Genomic DNA, 25851 nt, shown 5'->3' with positions numbered 1-25851 from the left:
GTGCAAGAGCAATCAAGCTCGTCCCACTCCCCCGCCCTTTCCCCGTTGTTGTGCATTTTTTTTCCTTTCAAGTACTTATGCCGTTCCCTTTTGAAGGCCATGATTGAATTTGCATCCACCAGCTCATCTGGCAGTGCATTCCAGATCCTAACCACTCGCTGCGGAAAAAAGTTTTCCTCATGACACCTTTGGTTTTTTTGCCAAACTCCTCAAATTAATGTTCTCTGATTCTTGACCATCCCGCCAATGGGGACAGTTTCTCTCTATCTTCTCTATCTAGGCCCTTCATGATTTTGAACAAATCTATCAAATCTCCTCTCAACCCTCTCTGTTCCAAGGAGAATAACCCCAGCTTCTCCAGTCTTTTCACGTAAAAAATGTACCTCATCCCAGGAATCATTCTCGTAAATTTCGACTGCATCCTCTCGAAGGCCTTCACATCTTTCCTAAAGTGCGGGGCCCATAACTGGAAAAAATACTCCAATTGTGGCCGAACCAGTGTTTTATAAAGATTCATCATGACATCCTTACTTTTGTGCTCTATGCCTCCATTTATAAAGCCCAGGATCCCGTATGATTTTTTTAACTCCTTTCTCAACCTGCCCTGCCAGCTTCAACGATTTGTGCACATATAACCCCATATCTCTCTGTTCCTGCACGAAGGGTCAAGAGAGGCGGTGGTTTTATCAGCGTCCATCTGAAAGCCGGTCCATGTCTGTGGACTATGTCACGAAAGGGCAGCATGTCGATGAGGACGAGGAGGGAGCCAAGGATTGAACCTTTAGAAACATCAGAGATAAAGGTGATAGGGTGGGAAGAGAAGCTTCTCCTGGCTGTGATCAGATAGGTGAGTGGAACCAAGCGGGGGTAGTCCCAGGAAAAGAGACCAGCGTCCGATGAATGAGGAGGTCATTGGTGGGTTTGCTGTAGGTGTGAAGATGGGGATGGGTGGGCCATGGAGGGATTTAAACCCAAGGATGAGAACTTTAAATTTAAGTGATATGGAACTGGGAGCCATTGAGAGTCAGTGAGGCCGAGCAGGACCTGGTGCTGGTTGGACACGGACAACAGAGTCTTGGACGAGCTCTCGTTTATGGAAGGTGGAGGTTGGGTGGCCGGCCAGGAGTGCATTGGAGGAATGAAGTCTGGAGGGAACAGAGGCATTGATGAAGGTTTCAATGGCAATGGGCTGAGGAAGGAATGGAGGCGGGTGAGGGAATCACGGGGCCTTTGTGATGGAGGTCAAATCGGGTCATGAGCTCAGCTCAGTGTTACACGGGGCGAATTTTACTGGAGCCGTTAACCAATGTGGAATAAACGGGTAAACATCTGCAGCAAAATAGCGGAGAGAGGAATGTCAATGGGACACGTTCAGTGTCCATCTCCTAATATCACCCACAGTCATTTCTAGGCTACAATCCTCAACCTGCCCTTTAACTGTCCTCGTGTCACTGACTCAATATTCATATTTTAACTGGGAAACTGCAGGACATCGTGAAACGCTTGTGTCCGTGGATTCAGTCTACAATGCAGAGAATCGGTAACATTTATAAATGAATCTCCAGGAGTGAACATGGTCAATACAATTATATAAAAACTGTAAATGGACCCGCTCATTATTGTTGGATCAGTCCTGTATGAGAACAAATTTAAACTTTATTCCTGAGACTGGTCTGATTAAGATAATAACCTGGACTTTGAGATCTTGGTGTTTTATTCACTACATTATTTACATCGGAGTCAAAGTTTCTGATGTAATGTGTTTGTTAAACTGACTGTAATTAACAGCAATGGTCAGGAGTATAACCGTGTCAGTGGAGACTTACCCACTTTATAAATCAGGGCTTGTTGGAATGGATCAGCTCAGAGTGCCTGCCGGAGTTGTGGTTTCCAGGCCAACAGAAATCAGTGCTTCTCACAGAAATGGGATATTCAGTAATAATTCATGTACAACGCATGTATTATCCTGTTCTTGCAGCCGTTGGAGTTCCAGGTAAGCCATTATCCCAGCTGTTAATAGTTTAAATCAGTGTTAAGTCTAATGCTGTACTTGGCAAATTACTTTTTCTCCCAACATCTATTACACAGTGACCTGTTCTGTTCTATTGGTTGAATGATGGAATGTGTTAAGTCTCTGCTCTTTCGGTCTTGTAGGACGTGCATTATATCCGTAATGAACTTTGTATATCCAACACTGACATTGTTACTGGATTATTCTCTGTATTAATATATTGTTGAATAATGCTATCTCCTTAACTTCTAAACGCTCCGACTTGTAGGAGTTACATTATTTCTGTACTGACCTTTGTATATACAAACCTGGCATCATTACTGGATTATTCCCTGTACTGAATGTATTGGAATCAGACGCAGTCAGGGCTAAGAGCTGGTATCAGACCATCAGGAGCTGTTAATATTTCCATCGTGTGGATCTAACCTGTTCTAGAATATGTTTTCATCAATGTGTTTTCAATGATTGATAATGAGACAGCTCACGTTCTCAGTGTTACAAGAAGGCAGTGCAGTGTCCTCCCTCCTTAATAATATGCTTCAGTTTAACTGGGACTTCAATGTATTTATTAGTGATGACTGTTATGAAATATTATTTCATTATGTGTGTATCTGACGCCGCTTCAGATGTCTGGTTACTGAACTGAGTTTGCTGCTGACTCTTTCACATCTCCTTCTCTGCTTCACTGTGTATGAATTCACTGACTGTCACTGGACTTCACTGTAAAATGAAATGTTTTGATGTTATCTTGTATCAGTTCGCACTCTATCTGTTGGAATCAGGAGCCCTTCTATGTATCTGTAGATTATAAGTATTCTGTTGGCGTTTTGTTAATTGAACAATCCCGCCATCTATCCCTTTACTTTATAATTGCAGGAGAAGGAATCCCAATTATTGTGAGATCTGCCTGGGAGAGGGATTTGATTCTGTTTATTCCATGATTTGTAGATGAAGTGAACAGTGTAGGTGAACAGGTGGAGAATCGGATGATCTGTAGAAACATTAAACTCTCCCACAGAGGCTTCACTATTGAACAAACTGACACTGAGAATAGGATCGGTGGAACACGGGGCTGGTGAACAGAATGCAGGCACAGGATGATAGGATTTAATCGGATATAAAAATGGACTTGAGAAAGAGAGTAGAGTGAGTGATAGAGAGGGCGACTGAGAGGGAAAGCGAGAGCCTGTGGTGTGAATAATTCATCAGAATGAACTGCTGAAACTTCCAGTACAATTATATATGGAAAATGTGACTTATGATACGGTCATATTGGGTGAGTTTTTATTGTGGGACTCGCTCCTCATGTTTATATCCCTGTCAGGTCCTCAATCTGTTTTTGTGAATGTTCCTTGTTTTCCAACGTGACATTAAACATAATGAAAACTTACTTCAAGAATAGAATCAGTAATTTCTTGATCGTAAGGAATTATTCAGATACTGTATTTTTAAAGCTCGGCTGAATTCAATAAACAACGAGGTTGATATAATTAATACTTATAAATTTAATTTTAATTGAATGTACAGAGTAAATTTATTGAACATATTTTATACACAACACAGGTTCCCTGACACCAATAACCACAGAAATGAACAGTTGAATGTATTAGTTAGATTGTGTTAGTGGGACCTATAGATTAGATTTCCTCTAACACTCTGCTGCAGTCTCTCCCTGTGAATCCCAGCCTCTCCTCCCATTGCATTGAATCCTCTGTCTTCTCGACCGTTGCTTCAGATTGTTCGCTTTTCCAAACCATCTGCTCCTGACTCCCCTCCAGCTCCGACAGGTCCTTTTACTTGTCTCCGTCCTAATCTCACTCACTGGCTCGGTCTCCAGCTGACTTTACCAATTAGTGCCAGCCACTGTCGGCTCTCTTCACCCATAGCAACAAAGAGGCTACACCTCCCCCTGTCCCCTCACCTTCCTGACCCTTCGCTCTCTTTCCCCGTCCGTCTGGAGCCCAAAACCGGCTTTAATCCGATGGATTCCCGCTATGTAAAACACCTTGATCCTTCTCCACCGGCACTGAGCCCTCACTCAGCCCTTCCAGTGGATCCGGTGCTCACTTTATTCACTTTCTATATCCATCTCCCAATTCATTATTGATCATTGTGTTTAAAAACATCTCTCTGCCCGAAAGCGCTGCCCAGGTCAATCAATCACTTTCCACCCTTCGATGCAGCAACAAAGCTGGAAATTTCACCTCAGATCCTCTCAATCTGCTGCTTTGGCTCCAGGTCTGATCAATAATTTATCTGCTTCCGTTTCTCTCTCTTCCAGTTAACTTGGTGGCGATTGTGATCCTGTACCGAGGAAACTGCGGTCTCTCCAAATGCATCAGTCGATACCTGGTGGGAATGGCAATGGCCGATCTCCTGGTCGTTATAGCGGATCCGATATTGAGAGAGATTCCTTTGATGTATCTCCCACGGTCATTCCTGGACATTACTCCCGTGTGTAGTTTTATTATATTCTTGGGTTTTGCAACCGCGAATGATTCTGTCTGGCTCACAGTCACTTTCACTTTTGATCGATTTGTGGCCATTTGTTGTGAGAAGCTGAAAACTAAATATTGCACCGAGAGAACGGCGGCTGTGGTTCTGGGAACAGTGAGTGTGCTGGGCTGTTTGGTGAATGTTCCCTGGTACTTCACATATGAACCTGGCTACATAATTGATAATGTTCCCTGGTTTTGTGTGACCAAATTGATCTTCCGTACTTCCCCCGCATGGGCCGCATTTGAGATGTTTCACCTCATTTTAACCCCTTGTGCCCCGTTCGGTCTGATTTTTCTGTTCAATGTTCTGACGGTCAGGCGTATTTTAGTGTCCAGTCGAGTCCGCAGGGGACTCCGGGGCCGCAGCAATGGAGAGAATCAGAGTGATCCAGAGATGGAGAACCGAAAGAAATCCATCATTTTACTCTTCAGTATATCGGGCAGTTTTATACTGTTGTGGCTGACACAGGTTGTCTTTTACATTTATGTGCGAATTGCAGACATTCGGTATTATTACTCCTACACTGACCCAGTTTATCTCACAGAACACACAGCCAAAATGCTGCAGCTTCTCAGTTCCTGCACAAACACGTGTATTTATGTCCTGACCCAGACTAAATTCAGAGAGGAGCTGAAGAACGCGGTGAAATACCCACTCAATCTAATTGTTAAATTAGTGAAATCATAGAAAGAGCTGAAGGGTTTCAAGCACTGGAACTAAATCCCATTTCATACTCCATCCCCTACACTTCCCGGGGAATGGAAAGTACATTTTATATTAGCAGCACAGAATCCTGAAATGATCTTAAATCTGATTCTGATATATTTTATTGATAATATTTCCCATTGAGGCAGGATTTACTGCGCAGACGACATATGAATTTTTGATCGAAATGGCGGCACTAAAGAGCTCCGCTGGACATCAACCAATTGGCCACCGGGCAAATTTTGAAAAGCTGGTCATAAAAGTAGTTGCTTTGAGCCTGATCAGAATGGATGCAGTCCTCATAAATGGAAAAGGGGAGAGCGAGGGAGGGTGAGGGAGAGAGGAAGAGAGATGATGATAGAGAGTCAGAGAAAGAGGGTGAAGGAGACAGAGATAGGGGGAGAGGAAGAGAGGGAGAGGGAGAGCGAGACAGGGGAGGGAGAGAGAGAGAGAGAGCGAGCGGGATAAAGAAACAGAGAGAAGGGGAAAAAGAGAGAGAGATTTAGACAGATGGGGAGAGTACACATGGAAAAAAGAAATATATAAAGATTAAAAAAGCGCAGAAAATTTCAGACAGATTCACGTGAAAGCGAGGGTGTGTATGTGTGCGTGTTTGTGTGTGTGTGAGAGAGAGAGACAGAGAGAGAGAAACAAAGAGGGAGAAAGACAGAGCTACTCGGAGAAGGAGAGAAATAACGACAGTTTGTAAGAAAGGAGAGAAAAACAAAGAGAGAAAGAAAGAGTGAAAGAAATCATCTATATATATATAGTGAGCGAGCAGACATGGACGGAACGACAGAGAGACACTGACAAAAAGTTACAAACGATGGAAGTAAAAGTGGAAAGAACAAGATAGAAAAACACACAGAAAATAAATAGAGACAAACGACATAAACAGAGAACAGATACAATGAAAGACGGACAAACACATAAAGAGATAGGAGGATAGAGAGAGGAGTGAGAATAGAACACAGAAAGCATTAAATAACCAAACAAACTGTGTCATCAGCCTGGAGTGTGTGAGAGTGATGACCAGCAGAACAGCAGCAGATGAAGCAGGCCAGACAGTTCATGTTTGTTCTGTGGTAACACTCTTGTGGATTTAATTTTGACATTTATAAGGGTGATGCCTGGAGGCTGCACAATAAAGTCACTCAGCCTTGTGTACATGACCCTGACCATTACTTACTGCAGGAGTTTCCCAGCAGCTCTGTGTAGTTAACATTCAACCGATAAACGAAAGCCTGAGGAAAAGGACTGTTAAAAGGTGGAAGGGTTGTTAAAATGATTGATAATGACACATTGTAAAAGATCACACAGCAGAGGATAGATCACCATAGCAACAAGAACGATTCCAGGAGGGCTAGAGGTGGTTTGAAAATCTGCCGAATTAACTTGGTTACGTTGTGGGCACTGAGCGAAAACAAGTGAAGTGTCAATCAATCGTGGGTTGTATTTGTAGGAACCTTTTGTTGATAAGCCATCGTCCCAGAGATGTGATTCTCTGTTGAAAAGGTCTTTAAAAGCTGGGCAGAAGTTGAGTGGGGAGAGTCACAGATCCACCACTCGGGCTCCAACCTCACCTTTCGCTTCCTGTCAGCACCACCTCACCTCGAATTTTCCTGACTGCTCGCTACCTCCCAGCTTGAATCCTCGATGCTGGTTTACCGATTGCCTGTGAATCAAATGACCTGGATACACGAGAAAGCCATGCTACACGACAACATTGTCCATCAAAATACCTGGAGACTTGCCCCAAGTTTGAGCCAACCACGAGGATATAAATTTCGTTACGGACTTAGTCTAAGATCGACATTGGATTTCCAAACGGTTACGTATTTTGGGAATTCAGAATGTGTTGTTTTATTGTTGTTAAAGCAATTTTAATCGGGCATAAACCCAAGATGTTGTTTAAATTCGAATCTCAATTTTTCTAGTTTATTAATATTAATAAATTATTGTTTTCTTCATAAAGCCATGGTTTGTGCCTGAAGTTTCTTTAATATAAAGAGCCCGTTATTTTAATATAAAACTAAACCTTGTGGAGATAAACAGTCATTGCCCCAAATTAAAGTGTAAAATCACTTTGTACCTTTGTGCTCCTCCATCTGTACCATGTGTAACTTTCCCAGTGAGCTGCTGGATTCTGTAATAAATCACAATGTACTCTTACCCCTTCTGCTGTGTCACTAAAGTGATATGTTACTGTTACAAATACTGTTATTGTTTCAGGTTAAAGAAAAGTATGAATAATGGAGAAATTAACCAAATCCCAGATCAGAACGATATTCAGATTGAGTCCAATTTTACTCTGATTTATTTAGTAGAAGCTACAATTGCAAACTCTATTCAAAATGGCTCATTGGACCTTTCCTCCGAATGTCTGGTCTCTCCTTCTCTGTAAGAATTAAGTCCAAATAACGAAATATTAATCCATTTTTTTTCAGAAGTTCACATTTTGGTCTTTATTTCCTTCACTGCACCGCTGTCTTTGTGTTAAACACCAGCTAGTGCCAGTCTCACACAGTTTGTATCTTTAACTATAGTGCAACAATGATTTAACAGGAACACCAAATGAACCCTCTCCTTGTCTCTCACCGTAACAAGCTGCTCCTCAGTGAGATGGATGCCTTATTAACGGCCATTATGTTTCAGGATCAGGACGGCCATTTTGTTTAAGCTTCGTTGCGGTCAATTTGTTCCTGATCACCATATTGCCCCCATTAAGTTCGCCACCTTGCGCCTCAGTTAAATGGCAGCCTTGCCCCTCAGTAAGATGTCCAGCTTGCCCCTCAGTAAGATGGCTGCCTCACTGGTGTCCATTTTGTTTCTGATTCATGGCATTGAAGTTGTTGTTCATAGATTCATGATCTCATGGTGACTATGGCAGAAGAGGAGGCCATTCGGCCCACTGTGCGTGTGCCGACTCTTCAAAAGGGCTGTCGAATTTGTCCAATTTCCCCCTCTGCTCTTTCCCCACATGCTTTATGGAGGCTTTATAATAGTAGTTGTATAATCGAAATACATGTGTATGTATAGATGCAAATTGATGTTGTAATAGTTGCTGTAATATATAAATAAAAGTTGTTGTTGTCGATAAAGATTGTCTCTCAATCTTTTACTCTTTAGATTCTTCTCCTTTATAAACTGGGCTTTGTTTCTGTGTCAATGAATGTTGCTGAGAGATTGTCCCTGTAACTGAGTGAGGGATCATGCTGTTTATTAGGTTTCTAAAAAAAACTTTTTTGCTTTCGCTGTTTTAAACGTCATGAATTTGTTGGAACTCTTTGGCTAATTGGAAAAATCAACAAACTGTAAGTTGCCCACAAACTGCAGGCTTTTTGTCCACTGCTAATTAAAGTAAGAGAAAAGAGCAAAGGGAAAGTTCATTCACCTTTGCAAACTACAACAAAACGGGTGAAGCAGCAAAAAATGCCCAGGCTTTTTTCGGCTGCTCCAGGAACAGAAGATCAAATGAGCACAGGGGTAATTTGGACCCTGCAGCAAACACTAACCAGGACAGACAGACAGACCAGCACCTTTCAGGGGACGGTTGGGGGATGGTGATTGAGGGAGTGAGGGAATGAGTGCCAAAGCATGAGAGAACACGCAGCAAACTTGTATTAGAGAGAGAGAAGCAACTTGTGCTCTTCAGTCTGCCCTGAGTGTCTTTCTCTCTCTGTCTCTCTCCCAGCATTTCTCTCTTTTCTTCAGATTCTCTGCTTTTTAACTGGGGGGTTTGTTTGTCAGTGGTGTTTGCGAAGAGATTGCCTGCCTGTGTAATGGAATGAGTGAATGACTGTGTGTGAATATGTGTGAGTGAGTGAGTGTGGGGGAGCTCTGGGCTCTTGCTGTGCCTTTTTAATCACTTGCTTTGTTTACAATCAATTCCTTTTCACAATCTCTCTCTCCAGAGGAATTTGTTTGTGGAAATGCTGTAACATAAAGATGTGGAATGAGAATGTTTTGGAGGAGGAGGATTCCTTGTACAAGAAGCTTTCTCTCCACAGGGGACTGACCGAGGGCTTCACCAGAGGCTGCACGCAATGGGGCTCACGTGAATTTTGTCTGGATCACTATGGGATCAATGGGTCACGGTGGGATCACTAGGAACACTGTGGGATCACGGGCTGCTGGTGGATCACTGGGACACTGTAGGCTCACTGGGACATTGTGGGATCACTGGGACACTGTGGGATTAGTGGGACAATGTGTGATCATTGGGTTGCAGTGGGATCACTGGGACACTGCAGGTTCACTGGGACATTGTGGGATCATTGTGTTACTGTGGGATCACTGGGACACTGCAGGTTCACTGGGACATTGTGGGATCACTGGGGACACTGTGGGACCAGTGGGACAATGTGTGATCATTGGGTTACTGTGAGATCACTGGGACACTGTGGGATCACTGGGACATTGTGGGATCATTGTGTTACTGTGGGATCACTGGGACACTGCAGGTTCACTGGGACATTGTGGGATCACTGGGGACACTGTGGGATCACTGGGACACGGTGGGATCATTGGGTTACTGTGAGATCACTGGGACACTGCATGTTCACTGGGACATTGTGGGAACACTGGGGACACTGTGGAACCAGTGGGAAACTGTGGGATCATTGGGTTACTGTGGGATCACTGGGACACTGGCGGCCATTTTGCTTAAGATGGCCGCCTTGCTGGCCGCCATTAAGTTTCAGCTTCATGGTATTAAAGGAGAAATTTCTTTACTCGTTCTATTTAATATATAAATATTATAACACGTGTTATTTTATACACACAAGTTGTTGAATACAAAGAAAGTCTCTCAAATTTTTACACCAATGCAGTTTGGATACTGGGACCTCTGGGTGTACCGTGAAATCACTGGGTGCGCTTTAAGAACACTGGGTGCACTGTGGGATCATTGGGATCATTTTGAGAGCACTGGGACACTCTGGGATTACTGGGGCACTTTGGATCACTGGGTCACTTTGGATCACTGGGTGCACTGTCGGATCAGAGGGTCCCTCTGCGATCAATGTGTGATCACTGGGTACACTGTGGATCACTGGGACACTGTGCATGTCTGGGGAACTATCACTGGGTGCAATGTGGGATCACTCGGTGCACTGTGGATCACTGGGACACTGTGGATCAATATCACTCGGTGCACTGTGGGATATTAATTGACACGGTTGGGCCGAAAGGCACTGTTTACCTGCTGTAAATTCGGTGTAGGAAATAAATAATTGTTGTTGTTGTTGTTGTTGTTAAGCAGGGAGTCCCAGAGGCACTTCTTTACCCAGTTGGGCCGAATGGCTTCTTTCTGTGCCGTGCTATATTCTATGCAATGTGTATATATATAGAAATATACATATATATATGTCTAAAGATAAATATATTTTACATATAAGAATACGTTGCTGCAAAATAGAAATAGCAGTTTGGCGGAATGGCCTCTGTGATATACTGTGCTGTACTGTACATTCAATGTAAAATACATATAACTATATAATTATATTACATATTATGTTATACTGCATTTTCAAGAATTTGTTGTTGTTGTCAAATAAGGAATTCAAAGGAAAATCTTTACCCAGATGGGCCGAATGGTCTGTTTCTGTGACGTGCTGCATTCTATGTAATATTTATTGAAAGATATATTATATTGTATTATACATACAAGAAGTAGTTGTTGTAAACGAGAAATAGCAGTCGGGCCGAATGGCCTCTGTACTGTGCTGTACTCAGCATTCGATTTTAAATATATATAAATATATTGTTAGATTATAGATTGTATTATATTTTCTACTCCAGAAGTTGTTGTCAAAGAAGAAATTCGGGAAAACTTCATTATCCAGATGGGCTGAATGGCCTGTTTCTGTGCCGTGCTGTATTCTATGTAAAATATATATAAAGATATGTACGGGGTTAAATTCGATAACCCCCGAATCCGGGCACGGGGGTCGATTAACCCCCACGTAATTAACCTGCACCCGGTCATTGAGATGCCGACAATCCGTGAGATTGGTGCTGTCTGGTGATTTACCTGATTCCTGCGAGCTGTCAGGACTGGCTGCGCTGTTGAGCGGCATCTCACCAGCAGGAGGGGGCGGGGGGGCTATATTGTGTGAGTGCTTCGCACCTCTGAAAGGCAGCTTGCACCTCTTTAAGGCAGCCTTCACCTCTTAAAGGCAGCCTTCACCTCTTGAAGGCAGGTTGCCCCTCTGAAAAGCAGCCTTCACCTCACAAAGTCAAACATTTGATTCAGATACAAACCTCCGGGGTCATTTCTTCTCGTACAGTTTTGATTGACAGCTTCTTTTGAATTAAACAGACCATTGCTTAAAATGACTGGCTCCCAGTCACTGTTTTGAAGGCATTTATCAGCCTGTCCTTTTCAAACTGGTGAGTCTGTTTGGAATCTCTGAGAATGTTCATCAAGTCGACAGCTTCCATAGTTTGTGAGAAAAAGACAACAAAGAACCAGGATGTTCGAAAGTTCGGTCACTGTTTCGTATAGCATTTGTGAATTATTTATTATTTTCTTTTCCAATAAGGATCTGGTTGAGCTTTACAGTAAAACTGTTGTCTTACTGCTACTGTTCTGTTTGTTCTCTTACTGTTTCACCAAATTGTTTTGCAGTTAAAGTCTAAAACAATGTCTAGTGAAGTGTGACTCTGTCACCCTCTGAAGAGCAGGCACGATTAGGCACTGGATAGAACGAGTGGGCTGAGATAATCTGAAGGGGTTTCACTGTTCATTACCTGGAGCCCTTCCAATGTTACATTGATATCAGGACAAGTGGAAACACTGAGACATTGGGAGTGAAGCCTCACCTAACAGAGGAGCTGCTTTTTCAAGCTGAGAAATACAGCTGGTTTTAAATCAGCAAAATTTAATTAAAGTCGGCAAAAAGGCAAATATCTCTGAACTGTCGCCACTATCTGAAACACACAGACATTTTACTGATCGGGGAATAATGATCTTGTTCAAAAAATACAAATTACAAATCAATACTCATCTTTTTATAAATAACGACCTGATATAAATCATTGTCCAACCAAACAAAAGCACCAAACATTCCCAGGACATTGAGAGATTACGTGAGTGGGCAAAACTGTAGCAAATGGAGTTCAATGTGGGGAAATGTGTGGTCATCCACTTCGGATCTAAGAAAGATAGATCAGAGAATTTTCTAAATGGTGAGGAGCTCGGAACTGTGGAGGAGCAGAGAGATTTAGGGGTCCAAGTACAGAAATCATTAAAAGCTAGTGGACAGTTACAAAAATAATTAAAAAGGCTAATAGAATGTCCGCCTTTATTTCAAGAGGGCTGGAATATAAAGGGGTGGAAGTTATGTTCCAGCTGTACAGAGCTCTGGTTAGAGCCCATCTGGAGGACTGCATTCAGTTCTGGGCACTGCGCCTCAGGAAGGATATATTGGCCTTGGAAGGGCTGCAGCGCAGATTCACCAGAATGATATCGGGGTTAAAAGGGTTAAATTATGAGGACAGGTTGAATGGACAAGGCTTGTATTCCCCTGAATATAGAAGATTAAGGCGTGATTGAATTGAGTTGTTTAAGATGATGAAAGGAGTTGATAGGGTAGATAGAGAGAAATTACTTCCTCTGTTGGGGGAGTCTAGAACAAAGGGGCATGACCTTAAAATTAGAGCCAGGCCGTCCAGGGGTGATGTCAGGAAGCACTTCTTCACACAAAGGGTCGTGGAAATCTGGAACTCTCTCCCACAAAAGTCTGTTGAGGCTGGGGGTCGATCCGAAATTTCAAAACGGAGATTGATAGACTTTTGTTAGGCAAGGGTATTAAGGATTCTGGAACCAAGGCGGGCAGATGGAGTTCAGATACAAATCAGCCATGATCTAATTGAATGGCGGAACAGGTTGAGGAGCTGAAATGTCTACTCCTGTGCCTATGTAACAGGCTCGTGTGGCTGAATGGACTCCTCTTGTTCGTATGTAACATGCGCAAGGGGCTGAATGGCATCCAGATCCTGTATAACAGTCTCGAAGGGATGAATGGCCTCCTCCTGTTCCAGTGCAACAAGCTCGAGGGGCTTAATGACCAAGTCCTATTCCAGTGTAATAGGCTCGAGGTGCTGAATGGCCTTCAGTTCCCGTATAACACGCTCGAGGGGCTGAATGGCCTGCTGCTGTTCCTATGTAAAAGGCTTGCGGGGCTGATTGGCCATCAGATCTGGTGTAGAGGGCTCGAGGGGCTGAATGGCCTCCTCCTGTTGCTATCTGACAGGCTTGAAGGGTTGATTGGCGTCTAGTTCCTGTATAACAGGGTCGAAGGGCTGAATGGCCTTCAGTTCCCAGATAACAGGCTCGAGGGGCTCAATGGCCTCCTCCTCTTGCTATTTGACAGGCTTGAGGGGTTGCTTGGCCTCAAGTTCCTGTATAACAGGCTCGAAGGGCTGAATGGCCTCCTCCTGAATCAATGTAACAGGCTTGAGGGGATGATCGGCCACCAGTAACGATGTAACGGGCTTGAGGGGCTGAATTGCCTCCTCCTTTTCCTGTGTAACAGCCTTCAGAGGCTGAATGGCCGTCGGTTCCCATATAAGAGGCTTGAGGAGCTCAATGGCCTCCTTCTGTTCCTGTCGAACAGCCGTGAAGGACTTGCCGCCATTTTGTCCAAGATGGCCGCCGTACTTACAGCCATTTTGTACAAGATGTCCAGCGAACTTGCCACCATTTTGTCTAAAATTTAGAGCCGGACCTTTCAGGAGCAAGATTAGAAAACATTTCTACACACAAAGGGTGGTAGAAGTTTGGAACTCGATTCCGCAAACGACAATTGATACGAGCTCAATTGCAAAATTTAAATCTGAGATAGATAGCTTTTTGGCAATCAAAGGTATTAAGGGATATGGGCCAAAGGCGGGTATATGGAGTTAGATCACAGATCAGCCATGATCTTATCAAATGGCGGAGCAGGCACGAGGGGCTGAATGGCCTACTCCTGTTCCTATGTTCCTATGATATTATTCATATCGAATTCCGACCGGCATTTGATAAGGTTCCACACAAGAGACTGTTGGCAAAAATGAAAGCGCATGGAACTTGAGGCAATGTATTGGCATGGGTAGAGAATTGGTTCGGAGATAGGAGACAGAGAGTAGGGACAATGGGCACATACTCCAATTGGCAGGATGCGACTAGTGGTGTCCCCCAGGGATCTGTAACTGGGGTCTCAGCTTGTCACCATATTTATCAATGACTTCGATGAAGGAACAGAGTCTTATATCCAAGTTTGCTGATGACACTAAGTTAGGTGGTACAGTAAGTAATGTGGATGAAAGTGGAAAGTTGCAAAGGGACATTGATAGTTAAGTGAGTGGGCAAAACTATGGCAGATGGAGTTCAATGTTGGGTAATCCACTTTGGACCGATGATCAGGGTATTTTCCAAATGGTAAGAAGCTCGGAACTGTTTAGAAGCAAAGAGAATTAACGGTTCTTTTGCATAAATCAGTAAAAGCTAACGGACGGGTCCAAAAATAATTTAAAAGGCTAACGCAGTGTTAGCCTTTATCTCAGGGGGCTGGAATATAAAGAAGTGGAAGTTATGTTCCAGTTATATAAAGCTCTGGTTAGACTGCGTCTGGAGTAACTGCGTTCAGTTTTGGACACTGCACCTCAGGAAGGATAGATTGGCCTTGGAGGGGGTGCAGAGCAGATTCACCAGAATGTTACCGGGGCTGAAAAGGTAAAATAATGAGGACAGGCTGCATCGACTGTGCTCGTATTCCCTCGAGTATGGAAGATTGAGGGGCAGTCTGAGCGAGGTGTTTAACATGTTCAAATTATTCGATAGAATAGAGAGAGAGAATCAATTTCCTCTGGGGAATCAAGAACGAGGGGGACATCACCTTAAAATTAGAACCATGCCATTCAGGTTCGAAATCAGGAAGCACTTTTTTACACAAAGGGCAGTTGAAGTCTGGAACTCTGTCCCCCAAAAGGCTGTGAATGCTGGGGGTCAACTGAAGCTTTCAAGACTGAGATCGATCGATTTTTGTTGGGTCAGGGTATCGAGGGATAGGGAGCAAAGACGGGTAAATGGATTTGAGGTACAGATCATCTCTGATCCAATTGAAGGGCGGAACAGGTTCAAGGGGCTGAATGGCCTCCTCCTGTTCCCAATGGAAATGTTGAGAATATGTTTTGTTGAGGCTGTGACGTCTGGGTCAACCCCTGTCCAAACAAGGCAGGTCACATTTGGGAGTTTAATAACTTTGAAATGAACATTTTCCTTTTGTGACTTGTGCAACTTCGATCAATTGAATAGTTATGAAAGAGAATCAATGCAGTCAATCCAACTTATGGCTAATAAGCTAAGCAGAGGTTTCTGTGGTGTAGCGGTTATCACGTTTGCTTTGCACGTGAGAAGTCCCCGATTCAATCCCAAGCAGAAACATTATGTTCGGGCAAATTTATTTTTTCTCTGTGAAATAGCCGGTCCTGTTAAATTTAACACAAATTCGTGGTCTCACGAGCATTGAACATTTTAAACCGAGCCCTTAAAAATACAGTGTGTAAAATGAGAAGGGATAAAAAGTTCATCGCACAAAAGAAATTATTAAAGTTTTCCAACTTCCCTCAGTCGCCTTTCATTCTGCAAAATAACGTTATCGGTTAATTAATGGAATTGAAAACAATGTTTGTTTTTTTTTTCTTCCCACAGTCTTTGAGTGAGTTCATGCGACGAATATAACAAGTGTTCAAAAGTTGCTTCCCTGACCGGGAATCGAACCCGGGCCACGGCGGTGAGAGCGCCGAATCCTAACCACTAGACCACCAGGGAGCTCTGTTGATTGTCTTATCAGATGTAACATGGATTTCCCTTTGTCTGTGATTCAGCTTTTATTTCTTTTTAGCTCCTGATTGCGGATATTCCCGTGATTAAATAGGTAAAAAGCTCAGGAAAACCCGAGGAGGTGGCATCCCGCTCAACGAGCCTTTCCAGCAGCATTTATCTTACAAAGGACTGGAGTGAGTGAAACTTTCTCCGGGGGGGTCTCAATGTGGAAAGGGTGGCGAGTGAAAAAGCCATTTACCAGTCAGGATCGCCGAGCGGTCGAAGGCGCTCTATTTCGTGCCACACAGGCGGCTTTTTTTGTCTTCATTCATGGGATGTGGGTGTCAATGGCAAGGTCAGCATTTATTGCCCATCCCTAATTGCTCTTGAGAAGGTGCTGGTGAGCCGCCTTCGTGAACTGCACCTTTCATTGACTGTGTCATTGACGTTTTCTGGATAGAGAGAAACTCTTTCCGCTGGTTGGGGATTCAAGGACTCGGGGGCGCTGACTCTTTTGGAGGCGTGGGTTCGAAACCCACTTCTGACAACAGTGATTTTGACTCCTATTTTATTTGTTGCTTGAGCTGCAGTTGATTTTTCGGCCGAGTTGATTTGCTTTTCCCGCAATAACCAACCCGGTCTCCGTCCACGGCACGTTTTGACGCCCACCGGCTCGTCCCTGAACCGAGCTTTAAACGAAAATATGCTGGAAACACAAGGCGATAATTCAACAACTATGGAGAGAACAGACGCTTGGGGAAATGTACCACAGGAACAGGAGTAGGTCATTCAGCACCTCGAGCCTGCTCCTCCATTTGATAAGATCATGGCTGATCTGTGATCTCACTCCATATACCTGCCTTTGGCCCATATCCCTTAATACCTATGGTTGCCAAAAAGCTGTATATTTCAGATTTAAAATTAACAATTAAGCAAGCATCAATTGCCCTTTGCAGTAGAGAGTTCTAAACTTCTACCACCCTTTGTGTGTAGATGTATTTTCTTATCGCACTCCTGAAAGATCTGGCTCTAATTTTTAGACTGTGCCCCCTCGTCCTTGAATCCCCAACCAGCAGAAAGAGTTTCTCTCTATCCAGAAAACGTCAATGATACAGTCAATGAAAGGTGCAGTTCACGAAGGCGGCTCACCAGCACCTTCTCAAGAGCAATTAGGGATGGGCAATAAATGCTGACCTTGCCATTGACACCCACATCCCATGAATGAAGACAAAAAAAGTCGCCTGCATGGCCGAGTAATTTCCTGCTGCAAAACGACGGGAAGAATGAAACCATCGGCTTCAGTCCTTTGAACGAACTGTATACACTTGCCGTCGAGCTCAATCCCCACTTGGTCCTCTGCCCCGAATATCCACTGAATCAGAGAATCCTCCATAACATCGAATCACAGCATGGAAACATCATAGAAGGAGGCCATTCGGCCCATCGTGCCTGTGACAACTCTTTGAAAGAGCTATCCAATTAGACACGCTCCCCTTCCATTTCCCCATAGCCCTGCAAAATTTTCCCCTTCAAGTATTCATCCAGTTCCCCTTTGAATGTTATTATTGAATCTGTTTCCACCACCCTTTCAGGCAGTGCATTCCAGATCATGACAACTCGCTGCGTAAAAACATTCTCCTCATCTCACCTCTGTTGCCAATTACCTTAAATCTGTGCCCTCTGGTTACCATCCTTTGTGGAACTGGAAATAGTTTCTCCTTATTTATTCTATCAAAACCGTTCATGATTTTAAACACCTCTGTTAAATCTCCCCTTAACCGTCTCTGCTCTAAGGAGAACAACCCCAGATTCTCCCGTCTTTCCACCTCACTGAAGTCCCTCATCCCTGGCACCATTCTAGTAAATCACCTCTGCACCCTCTCCAAAGCCTTGACACCCTTCCTAAAGTGTGGTGGGCAGAAATGTGTGGTGGCCAGCTGGGGCCTAACCAGTGATTTATAAAGGTTTAGCATAAGTTTCTTGCTTTTGTACTCTATGCCTCTATTAATAAAGTCAACGATTCCGAATACTTTTTTTTTACAATCTATTCAACTTGTCCTGCTACCTTCAAAGATTTGTGTACCTATATCCTCAGGTCTCTCTGTTCCTGCACCCCCTTTAAAATTGCACCATTTAGTGTAAAGAGCTGACACAGGCACGATGGGCCGAATGGCCTCCTGTGATTCTATGATAATATGTTTTTGATTACACCTCCATGAAGCGCTTTGGGATATCCCTCAGAAGTGGGAGTCAGCAGTTCACTTTCTCCCTTAACACTTCCGTCTGACCTCGGCTGTTTAAATCGATGTTTTCTTGGTGCACTTGTTACCATGTTGGCCTCACACACGAAAAACTCCCGGTTTAATCCCGGGCCAGAAACAATTTGCTGGAATTTGCTCCTCACAAACTTCCAGGAGCGAGCTTTCTCTCGTGTAAATTGGGCTGCAATCCTTTCACATTCAACAACGGCTGCACCAGATTCCTGGTCTCATCACTACTGAACACTTTCAGCGAGAGAGGGCGGGAGCGAGGCGGAGGAAGAGAGAAGGACAGCGAGAGAGGGCGGGCGCGAGGCGGAGTAAGAGAGACGGACAGCGAGAGAGGACGAGACTCTTAAAATAAAGTGCGTAAAATGAGAAGGGATGAAAGTCAGAACAGTTAGCGTAGTTTCGACAGTCACTCGGCAAACTTGTTGGCATTTCGTTCAGTGTGAAACAGAAAGTTGTGGGTTTATTAATGGTAATTTAAAAAATCATCTGAGACTTGAATTATTTTGTGTAATCAAGTGAACTGTTTTGTAAAAGCAAATTTTGTGATTGGGAATCGAACCCGAATCATTGCGATGAGAGTGCCAAATCCTAACCACAAGACCACTGTTTTAATAGTAGGACCATATCTTTGCCACAGTTATAAATATATTGGGCTGCAGCCGTGTTCGATTAAAAATATATTTCTGATTTGTTAGATGCAAATGCATTTCATGACTGCTGCTTACAAATGTATTTACATGTATCTGTATTTTTATTCATTTATTGGGGTGTATATAATGTCAATGTATTTTCTGGATATTTATTTCTCTATGTCTTATTTTTTATTACACACAAATACATAACACAGATACACAGAGATATAATGATAACCACCACACAGTTACACCCAAATGTATTTATAAGTGTCACAGATGCAATCATATATATTTATAACAAGATATATCATATTGTAAAAATAATCAAAATAAATTTATAAATGGCATACATGATATAAACACTCACTTTATAAAGAAGCATGACACCCATTTATACACATCCATAGTTTAAATTTTCACACCGTCCTTTTATCAGTCCTCAACAATGTCCACACAACGAAAGTCTCAGCATTTCTTCAGATGCTGCCCGTCCAGTTCCTTTCCTGTGATGTGATGATTCTGGGTGCCGGGTGTGTGTAATTAGATTTGCTGCAGTCATGCTGCCGCGGACAGGTGAAGGCTGCTTCTGAGGCTGCCTGACACCCGGTGGGAGTGGGCGGGGATTTGGTAATCTGAAATAAATGAAACGGTGTATGAGATACTTTCATAAAGGTCAACATCCAGGTCCCTCCCATTCGACCTCCAGGCGCAATCGCAGCGCGTCTGATTCAAGGTTGCGTGTTCAAATCACGTCGGGGTCACACTTGTTCTTAGCGCTGGTAGGAGTCTGAATAATTCCGCAATTCATATTGCATTCCCTTTTTCACAATAAACAGAACACTGCTCTGAATTCTGCCTCACTAGTGGAAGGATGATAGGGGAGCTGAGGAGAATTTTTTTCACCCAGAGGTTGGTGGGGGCCTGGGACTCACTGCCTGAAAGGGTGGTAGAGGCAGAATCCCTCGTTACATTTAATAAATATTTGGCTATGCACTTGATGTGGCGTAACCGACAAGGCTACGGACCACCCGCTGGAAAGTGGGATTGGACTGGATGGCTCATTTTCGGCTGGTGCGAACGTGATGGGCCGAATGACCTCCTTCTATGCCATAAATTTGCTGTGATTCTACAAAATTAGCAATTGTTTGTTGTAAGACCAAATTCCCGAAACGGAGATCAAACCCAGACCACGACAGTGAGAGCGCTGAATCCGGACCACCAGGGAAGGCAGGCGAGGATTTTAAATATATCTGACAGCGTTTGTGTCAGGTGAAACTAATATTTCTGGTTAAGTGACTCTGTTAGTTGCAAATGTATTATCTGATTCTGTATTATTTATTGTTGTGTACATATTGTAAAGCTACTTTTCGCGCTGATAAGAGTCTGTATAATTCCGCAATTAATGCTTTATTTGCATTTTCACAATAACAAGTCTGTCTCACTGGTTCCCCAGTGTCAGGGAGGGAAGTGTCTGATGCCCTCTTTTATTTTAAGTTAGAAAACGAAGACAAACACTCGTATTCGTTCAAAATCAAACTGCAGGTGGACAAGCACACAGAGATAAACACAGCCAATGATCTGGACGTGATGTTGGGATTGCTGCACATGGACACACAGGGGCGAGTTTACTGCAATGATAGACAAGAGTGGCAGCTTTTTCGGGCCCGACTAGCTCAGTTTGCACAGCATGAGACTTTTAATCTCAGCGTCGTGGGTTCAAGCTCTACGTTAAGCGCAACCTCTTTTAAACTTTTTATGTTGCTTTCAGGGACGAACTCCAGCTCTGACTCCCCCCCGTCCCGCCCCTGAACTCCCGTGCAGTTTCACCGCGCACATTTTGGCCGCTCTCTCTGTCTCACCCGGGACCTCTGAGTCTGCTGTACCGTGATCGCCAACTCACCCAGTTTGAAAATTTAAACCACAGCAGGTGCCTCGCAAAGGGCAAGAGAAGTCGGGAAGGCTGCAACCTCTGACAAAATCTCATTCCCATTAGAGGCTTGTGTATCTGAACCCCGAACACTTTCTGCACATTTTAAAAGTTTTGACATTCACTGTACAGGACGCGGCACCTAGAGTCTCGTCTCTTATTCTCACAGTGATGCGTCGGGCCGTTTTCACTCGTAAAACAGCTATTGTGATATTGTGATATTGTCTTAGGCTCCCTCACCAGCAGATAGGGTTTGTCTATCTACCTTTCAAAATCCTAAAAAGCCTTCTATATTCCAGGGGATACAAGTATGTAACCGCTCCTCATAATTTAATCCTTCGAGCCCTGCTAACATTCTGGTAAATCTGGGCTGCGCTCCTTCCAAGGCCAATCTACCCTTTTAGAGTAAAAGTGAACAAAACTTGAAATGAGCGTCACTGAGGATCAGTTTTCTCTCACTCAAAGTTATCTGTTTAGTGAAGTAAAAGATGCAGCTTTTCAAGAATAAGGGAGCAGCCACTGTCGCACTTGTTGGCAGGAGGAAAAAACTCCTCCCTGGATGTTTATGGAGAGCAAGTTTCAACATAATGTTCACACTCGGGAACCTTTTGCGTGTAAAGCAAACGCGATAACCGCGACACTACGGAAACCACTAGTGTCTCATTAAAAACAATGGTGAACTGACTTAGTCTCCTGTCTCTGTTCTGACTTGGAATGCGTTGCTTCTCATCCCAGCAACACTTAATATGTTACAACACAGAAGGAGATCATTCGGCCCATCTTGCCTGTGCTAGCTCTTTGAAAGAGCTATCCAAGTCGTCTCACCACCCATAAGCTCTTTCCTCATAAGTCCTGCATTTTTTTTCCTTTTCAAGTATTTATCCAATGCCCTTTCGAAAGTTACTCTTGAATCTGCGTCGACCGGCCTTTCAGGCATCGCATTCCAGGTCATAACAACTCGCTGCGTAAATTATGTTCCCTCATGTCGCCACTGACTCTTTTGCCAATTACCTTAAATCTGTGTCCTCTGGTTACCAACCCGTCTGCCACTGAAAACAGTTTCTCCTTATTTGCTCAATCAAAACCATTCATAATTTTGAACACCTCCATCAAATCTCCTCTTAACCTTCTCTACTCTTAGGGGATAATCCCAGCTTCTCCATTCTCGCCATATAACTGAAGTCCCTCATCTCTGTTACCATTCGAGTAAATCTCCTCTGCACCCTCTCCAAGGCCTTGACATCTTTCCTAAAGTGCGGTGCTCGGAATTGAACACAATACTCCAGCTGCAGCCGAACCAGTGTTTTATAAACGTTTAGCATAACTTTGTAGCTTTTGTACTCTATGCCTCTATTAATAAAGTCCATTTCACCAGGCTGGCTATGTCCTCCTGAAGTCTGATACTATCCACCACATTGTTTACCACATTCCCGAGTATCGTGTCATCTGCAAACTTTGAAATTATACCATGTATACCCAAATCCAGGTCATTAATGTATGTATCAAAAATGTAAACTTTTTGCAGTGTGACTTGTGCGATTTTAAGCCTAGTTTATAAAACATCTGCTCATAATTTAACGCATTGCACCCTGGTAACAATCTGGTGAATCTGTGCTGCACTCCTTCCAAGGACAATATATCCTTTCAGATTCAAAGGGTATAAACTTGAAATAAGCGTCACCGTGGATCAGTTTTCGCTCACTCAAAGTTATCTGTTGAGTGAAATAAAAGAAAACGCTTTTAAAGAATAAGGACGCAGCCACTATCGCCCCTTTTGACAAGCCTATTTTGTGGCATTTTATCAAACGCCTTTCGAAAGGCCATATACACAACATCAACCACATTGCCCTCATCAGCCCTCTCTGTTAACTCATCACAAAACTCAATCACGATTTGCCTTTAACAAATCCACAGTGGCTTTCTATTATCAATCCACACTTGTCCAAATGACTGTTAATTTTGTCCCAGATTATGATTTCTAAAAGCTTCCCATCACCATGGTTAAACTGACTGGCCTCTAATTGCTGGGTTTATCCTTACACCCTTTTTTGAACAACGGTGTAACATCTGCAATTCTCCAGTTCTCTGGCACCAAACCGTGTATCTAAGGAGGATTGAAAAATTATGGCCAGGACCTCTGCAATTTACACCCTTACTTCCCTCAGCAACCTAGGATGCATCCCATTCAGACCAGGTGACTTATCTACTTTAAATACAGCCAGCCTTTCTAGTATCTCCTCTTCATCAATTTTCACACCATCCAGTATCTCAACTACCTCCCCTTTTATTGTGATTTAGGCAGCATTTTCTTCCTCGGTAAAGACAGATGCAAAAAACTCATTTAGTACCTCAGCCATGCCCTATGCCTTTATGCGTGAATCTCCTTTTTGGTCCCAAATCGGTCTTACCCCTCCTCTTACTACCCGTTTACTATTTATATGCCTATAGAAGGCATTTAATGACTTGATGAATGGATCGAGTGTAATGTATCCAAGTTTGCTGATGATACAAATCAAGGTGGGAAGGTAAGCTGTGAGGAGGACACAAAGAGTCTGCAAAGGGATATAGACAGGTTAAGTGTGTGGGCAAGAAGGTGGCAGATGGAGTATAATGTGGGGAAATGTCAGGTTATTCACTTTGCCAGGAAGAACAGAAAAACAGAATATTTTTTAAATGGTGAGAAACTATTAAATATTGATGTCCAGAGAAACTTGGGTGTCCTGGACACCTGAACTCCAGGTTGTGCTAACCTAGTATAAGCATATAAAACCTGATGACAGAGAAAGGCTAAATAAACACTACGACATGAAACAATCTTTAGTGGTTTCTGACAGTCAGCAAAGTGGGATGGTTTACCACCATGAGTTAAGATCAGTGGTGCTTACGTTCAGAACAATGCAGCCGAATCGTATAAAGATAGGACATGCTCCCTTCTCAAATGTTACAGCTCTCAATCGGGGACAATCAGAAGTCGATTGCCACCGGCAGTCCGCAAAGGTCAGGTCTGATATACCTGGATTCGCAGACAGGTCACGTTGTGTTGATTGCTTGTCATTAATGTAATCTGCAGACAGTTGTATTATAACTATAATACTGTTGAATGTAATGTTGAAGACAGCTGTAGTGCAAATCTGTTGTAAGGCAATCTATTAAACTTGCTATTTTGTAACCACTCGGGCTAAAATCAAGCGGAAGTTATTGTTGATGGATTAACAACCCATAGTTGCGAGAGTAATGGGAGAAATCCGCTCACAAACATTCACTTTATATGTAAACATCATCCCCATAGTTTATATTTTCACACGTTCTTTTCTGCAGTTCGAATCGAAGTCTAAACACCGAAAGTCTAAGTGTTTTTCAAAGGTTTCCCCTCCTGTTATGTATCTTGAGCAGTTTCCCACATCCGTTTCCTGTGATGTGATGATTCTGGGTGCAGGATGAATGCAATTGGATTTGCTGCAGTCCGCTGACAGCAGGCGATGGAAGCGAGCGCCATGCTGTCGCTGACAGGTGACGGCGACTTCTGATGCTGCCTGACATCCGGTGGGAGTGGGCGGGGATTTGAAAACCAACCCATTCCACCAAAACAGGAGAAATAAAGCGGTGCTTGACAAACATTGATCGAAACAAACACCCGATGTGACATCCAGGCCTCGTGGCGCAACGGTAACACGTCGAACTCCATATCATGAAAGTTCCGTGTTCAAATCACGTCGGGGTCACAGTTTATTTCTCTTCGAGCTGGTTTGTATAATTCTGCAATTAAAGTTTTCTTTGCGTCTTCACAATGAACAGAACCTTGCTCGAAAGTCTGCCTCTGGTTCCCCAGTGTCAGGGAGGGAAGCACAGGATGCCCTCATTTATTTAATGTAACAAACAGAAAACAAACACACGTCTTCGGTTCAAAAACCACCCTGCAGGTGGACCCAGAGTGAGATAAACACACGGCAGAGATGCAGACAGTATCCGGAAACATCGGGAAAGAGACAAGAAAAATAGCTTGAGCGCTTTGTTATCAGAAAATTGTCTGAACCTCCATGGTCAATGAAAGGGCTTTTGTTGGTCGGTTTCCCATTGAACCGGAGAATTCGGGAGAACTTGGTAGATGATTGGTTCGGTTCCCTTGTCCCCCCACCAGCGGAAAAGGTTTGTCGATCCCACCCGACGAACTCCTTTCAAAAGCCACTCTGTCCAAAGCCAATATATCCTTCCAGATTAAAAGGGAATAAAACTTGAAAAGAGCATCACTGTGGATCAGTTTTCTCTCACTCAAAAATATATGTTTAATGAAGTAAAAGATGCAGCTTACAAAGAAGAAGGGAACAGCCACTGTCTCCCTTTATGGCAGAAGAAGAAAATCGATCTGGATGTTTCTGGAGACCAAGTTCCAACATAATGTTCCCGCCCAGGATCGAACCGGGGACTTTTCACGTTTAAAGCAAACGTGATAACCGCTACACTACGGAAACTGATGGTATTTTATTCAACACAACGGGCAACTGAATGGTGTCCTCTCTCTGCTCGTACTTGGAATGTCTTGTTTCAAGTGCAGCAAGGGACAGAGACAGTGGCTGCTCTCCCTTTTCTTTAAAAACTCTCAGGGTAGTGGGTTTGAGCCCCACGTTGGGCGAGTACCATTTTAAACTTTTATGCTGCTTCCACCGGTGAGCCCCAGCTCTGACACTTCCCCCACCCCCATCTCCGTCTCACCGCACACGATGGGGCCGCGCCCGGGCAGAATCTCTCCAATTCGGTTTCCGCCCCTGTCGCAGCATGAAATGGTCCTTATCAAAGTCACAAATGATACCCTTTGTGACTACCACCATAATAAACTATCGCTCCTCATCCTTCTCAAATACAATATCTCACTGTGCTGTTGTGCTGTTAGACAAGTTTGGTAGAGCGCTCGCTCAGATTGCGAGAAGTAGTGGGATCGATGCCCGCATTCTCCACTCACTTTTTTACCTTGGGGAATTGTCCCGAAACGAAAA

General features: G+C 43.6%; 2 non-coding genes across 2 annotated transcripts; both read right to left on the bottom strand.

Moving 5' to 3' along the window:
- Positions 1–15962: 15962 nt before the first annotated feature.
- On the bottom strand, positions 15963–16034 carry trnae-cuc (transfer RNA glutamic acid (anticodon CUC)). The gene has a single exon. It is a non-coding gene; the product is annotated as a tRNA-Glu (tRNA).
- A 9222-nt stretch (positions 16035–25256) lies between these two features.
- trnal-uaa (transfer RNA leucine (anticodon UAA)) lies at positions 25257–25329 on the bottom strand. The gene has a single exon. It is a non-coding gene; the product is annotated as a tRNA-Leu (tRNA).
- Between the last annotated feature and the right edge of the window lie 522 nt (positions 25330–25851).

This window comes from Heptranchias perlo, unplaced genomic scaffold (assembly GCF_035084215.1).
Source record: "Heptranchias perlo isolate sHepPer1 unplaced genomic scaffold, sHepPer1.hap1 HAP1_SCAFFOLD_147, whole genome shotgun sequence".
NCBI lineage: Eukaryota > Metazoa > Chordata > Chondrichthyes > Hexanchiformes > Hexanchidae > Heptranchias > Heptranchias perlo.
The sequence above is the reverse complement of the archived record's forward strand: the minus strand, read 5'-3'. Positions and strand labels throughout refer to the sequence as shown.